The following is a 5,488-nucleotide window of genomic DNA, read 5'->3' as shown; positions in this document are numbered from 1 at the left end:
GGGATTTAAAAAAAAAAAAAAAAATCCCTCTGGAGCTTTGGCTCACTCAGTAGAAGAGAGGCGTACGGAGGGGAGGGACCCAAAGGGATTGTCTGATCCGTCCCCAAACTGGGCATAGCTGGGGAGATGCTGGTGCAATCTGGTTTTGAAGCCTGTGCGGAGGGGTGTGCAGCCCCGCTGAACCCAGCCTTAGGTGCTTCACCGCCTCTGCAGTCAGGAGGGTTTTCCTAATCTCTTGATCTTTGCTGACTGCTATCCGCTCTGTGCCCACCTTGCACATGGGATGTGTGCTCCTGGTATGAAACAAACCCCACTTCTTTCCCCTCTCCTGGGCAGGCCATGATTTTAACCATCTGAGCCCATTCTCACTGCTGTTCTCTGAGGATGTCCCCTTCTCCTGCCTCTGTGCTGCCTGCAAATGGGACCAGCTGCCAGCCAGGGCCGTCCTGGCTCGGGGGTACCCACCGCCTCTCACATCCACTCTCACATCCATGGGGTGAAAGATGCAGAAACCTGCTAATACAGGGAGGCTGCAGCGAAGTTGTGGGATCACTGGGGAAAGCTTGCATTGGTGGTTCCAGGTGACTGGATCTTGGATAAGAGAAAGCTTCAGAGGCTAGGGTTGTTTGAGCTGCAATCTTCCAGATGCTGCGAGTTCCCTGGGTATTGGGGAATACTAGAGAAGCAAGAAAACCTGTTGGCATGGTTAGGAGAAGGAGGATCATTGAGATATCTGTACTTCATCACACCTCTGTGAAGTCCATCTGTGACTGAATGCAGCCGAGAGACGCAGATTACTCCTTACCCCCTTCTTCCCAGTTGTGGCCCCTGCCTCCTCATGCATATCTCAGTGATACTTAATTTATTTGCCACAATCAGCCCTTTGTGGAGACTGAAGGAAAGAAATGGTTGAACATTCCTATGCTTTCTGTATCTTGTTACCTGCACTCCCGCATTATGTCAAGGACAAATTTTGCCTTTTAATTTACTTATAGAACCCCTAGTTATTGCCTTGTTGCCTTGGTCATGGTGATTCATTTTACATGATTCCTCTTTGATCTTTCAGGTGTCTATAAAGCCGCGGTTGCACTGTGTGGGTCTCTCTCTGTAGCTTTCCCTTGCACAAGGCAAGGCTACTGTTATAGGTTTATGATCATTTCCTTGGGTAATGGCCAGCCCTCTGGGGTTCCTTTATCCCTCTGCTTTTCCACCTTTCTGTCACAAAGAAGCACCTCAAAATGAACACACACTTTATATCTGTCTCCCTTTTCTCAAACCTGTCCAGGCCACCAATTTGCTGGATGCTTTGAGTCCCACAGCTCCATTTTTCCTGCAGCCATGTCAGTAGGTAGCTAAAGCCTCCCCAGCTGCTGGTCCTTGGCTGGTTTCATTGGTTGCTCAAGAAATGCCCTTGGGATCTGTCTTTCTGATGAGGTGACCTGATGTGGGCTTGCAAGGTGGCTTCATCTCTCTTCTACCCAAAGATACCCAATGTGCCAGGCTTGTGCTGGACTTGTCCAGTGTTTCTGTGTATTTATCTGGGGGTTTTTTCCACCTTTCTCCTTGCTGGTCCTGAGCAAGGGTTTTCCCTGTGTCAGATGGACCCTTCTTCTCCCAGCAGCGATCTTTGCTGGCCCGTCACTCGGTGGTCAGAGCCACAGCTCTCTGGCAGCACCATCTGCGTCCCTGTGCCCATCTGGCCATGCCCCCACCGTCCTCTCAGCCGTGGTGCCACCTGCACCCCCTCCTCCCTGTCCTTCCTCACCATGGGGATGGACAGTTGCTATGGATCTGCTCAGGGCTGGGGCTGGCAGGCTCCACCAGTGCCCATGTGCCGGCACAGCGTGGCACGGGCGAGCAGATGAACTTCGGCAGCTCTGGCTGCGGGGCCAGGGAGCCGTGGGGAGCCCCCACCTCCCACACTGTGTCTCAAGACCCTTGCTGGGATGCTCGAGACATCTGAGGTGGCCACGTGGAGGGGAGAACCAGGCCAGCTCATTTCCTGCCCCACACGTGGGTGGCCCTCCCCTGTTCCAGGACATGCCCAGGCTTCGCTGTACCCTGACACCAAGGCGGTGGTCTCCTAGCCCCTCTGTGCTGCTTCCCCCTTGCCAGCTCCCTTGGGTGCATCACAGAGGTGTACATGCCGGTCCCAGGGCTGGTGTGCACCGGAGGCCGGCACCTGAGGAAATACCATGACAAAAGCAGAACTCGGGAGCACTGTCTCACCCTGCCACCCACGATGTCACAGCAAAGGAATGGCTCCGCTTTCCCCTGAAATCCAGGGACAGTCAGCGGCAAAGTTACTGTTTGCAAACCACTCCTATCTGGCAGGGTGGTTGGTAAATGTAGCTCCTCCTCCGGCCTTTCCAGAGCTGCATTTTGGGCTGGAAGCTGCTTTCTTGGGGTCCAGTGATACCATTTAGATTCGGAAATTGGGTTACAAGCACAACAGGAGTGTCACGCAGGTTTCCCGGCACAGAGCTCTGGGCTGGCACGTAGCCCAGCGGTGCTGAAACCGCCGAGCCCAGAAAGGAGCCAAGAGGCTGGAAAGGTGCACGTACAATGCAGGCGAGGTGGAATTGATAACATGTGGTTAATTATTGCCAGTGAGCGGAGGCCAGAAATGAGTGTGGCGTGGTTGTGAAACAGAGAGCACGTGCAGGGGGAATGAGCTGGGGGCTGCAAAAATGGGTGCAGGGGGAGCTGCAATGGCTCTGTGAAGCTGGAGTTGGGCAAACAGCGTCTTTATTGGGTGGAGAAGTAGTAGCTCATGTTGTCCTTCGACTCTGCTAAGGTTATCTGGAAGTATTGGGGGTGATGCTGAATCCTGACGGTGCTGGGGACCTGGTTGTATCCTCATGGAACTGCAAGGAGGGAGCAGGCAGAGGGGAGCACCTTGCGGGCAGGTTGCAGGCAGGACAAAGAGCTGTCATGTCCCTCCCAGAGTATCCCAGGTGGGGAGGGATGTGCCGTACCCCCACAACCCTTCTCCCACCCGGGGGCTCTGTGTGTGTGTGTGTGATAGTGGCTGTACGGTGCTAAAAGTTGATTGAAGTCCACACCCACGCCCATTGCCCACTCCCTGCCGTCAACTGTATGTCTTCCATGGATGATCCAGAAGTATCAGTGGATTTTGGATTTTGGACCAGTCTGTTGAGGTGAGATGTGGCTGAGTGTGGGTGACTGCACAGCCATGCCGGACACTTTCAGCCCGAACATCCTCCTGAGCACCCTGGCAGCACGGCCGTGCTGCCAGGGTGCTCAGGAGGATGCTCGGGCTGAAAGTGTCCGTACAGGGTTTACACACACACGGAGTACCCCAGATTCAGCTTCTGGCTGGGCCCCATGCCCCCCACCCCCTCAGGGGTCTGGCAGCATCCCCTGGGGAAGTTGGTTGGAAAGTACGGTTTAACGCAGCCCTACCAGAAAACGGCTTCCTGCTGCTAATCAGCTCCCGGCAGGTTATCGCTTTCGCAGCTGCCTGGCTTTTCGGAGAAAATTGTCATTTATCAGCCCTTCACGGAGAAGACCTGGTAGAGATGCTCTGCGCTGGTGCTGCTGGAGCTGGTTTCCGCCTGTCATGCAGGCGCCATCTAGTAGGAAAAGGAGAAACAGACCAAAAATAAAACAAAGTGGATGTTGAAATGCAGTTTCTTTCCGGGGGGGGAAGAGTTTAATCCAACACAAAGCTGCTCTGGGGCACGGCTCTAGTGCCGAGCCTGTGGTTTGGGAACCCGCAGCACAATTCGCTGCATGGGAAATGATGAGGCGTGGAGATGCCCCAAACTGGAGCCCGGCTTGTCCAGGATGGGTCCTGCTTTATTGGATATAAAAAGAGACTTTGACATAAAGGATCATTTCCAGGCAGGTTCTTGATAACGTCGTCAGGACTGGATTTGATTAATTAGCTGTGTGGGTTAATTGCAATATACTGGCTTGGACTGCTGCCTTCAGCTCTGGTGGGTGGCAGATGCTCCTGTTTCCAGCACCGAGGTCATCCCATCAGCCGGAGGCTTTACTTACAGCTTCAAACTTCTTTCTGTCATCCATGCATTTGCGATTTCATGTCATGAAGGCATCCGCTTTGGTCATATCGCATGATTTTACCACAGATCCCATACTGCTATCATTATCTTTTAAGTCACATGAATTTTCAGTGTGATTTCCCATCCCTAGGGGTTTGCAAGAGAAAACGTCCCAAAATCAGCCATTCCCAGGGCAAAATAAAAAGGACCTATAACATTAATTTGCTTTAAACAAAAAACAACAACAAAAAAATCATGATTTTATACCAATCCTATGATTTTTACGCAGCTTGCCTCACCCTTTCCAGTGTGGGGAGGTGATAATGCTGGGTGTCTGTTATCTGCCGTGCATGAATTCCCGCTGGCAGGCGGTCTCTCCTCTGCCATGGATACACGGACACACATCCCTGTGCAGCAGGTCCCTGCAATATGTGTGTGACATGGTGAGTCCTGCTTGGGGCACGTCTCCCTCTGGCTTTTCCCCTTCATTTTTCTGAAATATTGAGAACCGGAGGCCGGGGGTGCTGCAGCACGAGGAACATCGCCCAAGTCCTGGGGTCCGGTGGCTTCACCCTGCCAGGGACAGCACTAGCATCGTTGCACTTTGCACAGAGCAGAACCTTAATTCATTTCCACTTTTATAGATAAAAGCCTGAATTAATTAAAAAAGAGGATAGAAACCACTTTGATTTCCAGAACACCAGAAACTCCTAATTATCACAGCTCCCACAAGCACTGCTATAATTAAGGGACTATCGCTGTTTCCACTGCAGACCCAGTTTTTGCAGGGATTTACAAACGGCACCTAAATTTTTTGCTTTCAGTGAAGTACAATGACTTGGGGCATGGATTCTGGCTCCAGGTGCATCCCTGTAAATCAGCCACACCACCACTGAAACAGCATCTAATTCCCCCCTGGATTTCTTATTAGAAATCCAGAGTCCCCAATGGCAGCGTGCTACAGACAGCGTCTGCTCTCCAATTATACAAAATAATAAAATTTGGGGCCTTTTTTTCTTTGCCTTCTGGTCTTTCTGTCTTTGAAATACACTTGGGGGCTGCTTCTAGCTTTTTATCATAACCAGAGAGACTAAGCATTTATTAGTATTTAAAAAAGACGGTGGAAACTGAATTTCTCACCTGAGCACTGGTCCTCTGGTTCCTGTAACCTTTCCAGAAGCGCTGAAAGCATCGTGACGACACCGATGGTGAAACAGCCAGGCTTTGCTACAGCGCAAAAGCAGCAAAACACCCCTAATGCAATAACCGAGCAAATCCCACAGGAGTGTCTTCCCTGCAAACGCCAGGTCTGGTGGCCACAGGGCAGGGCAGGGTGCTCCCAGCTGCCTTTCACACTCTTGCATTGGAGAAGTGGCTGGATAAAGATGTGGCTGACAATTTACAGCACCTTTGTATATGTTGAGGTTTATCCTTTGGCTGCTGCAGCTTTCCTGACTTCA

This window comes from Grus americana, chromosome 6 (genome assembly GCF_028858705.1).
Source record: "Grus americana isolate bGruAme1 chromosome 6, bGruAme1.mat, whole genome shotgun sequence".
In the NCBI taxonomy this organism is placed as follows: domain Eukaryota; kingdom Metazoa; phylum Chordata; class Aves; order Gruiformes; family Gruidae; genus Grus; species Grus americana.
This window is presented reverse-complemented; position numbering follows the sequence as displayed.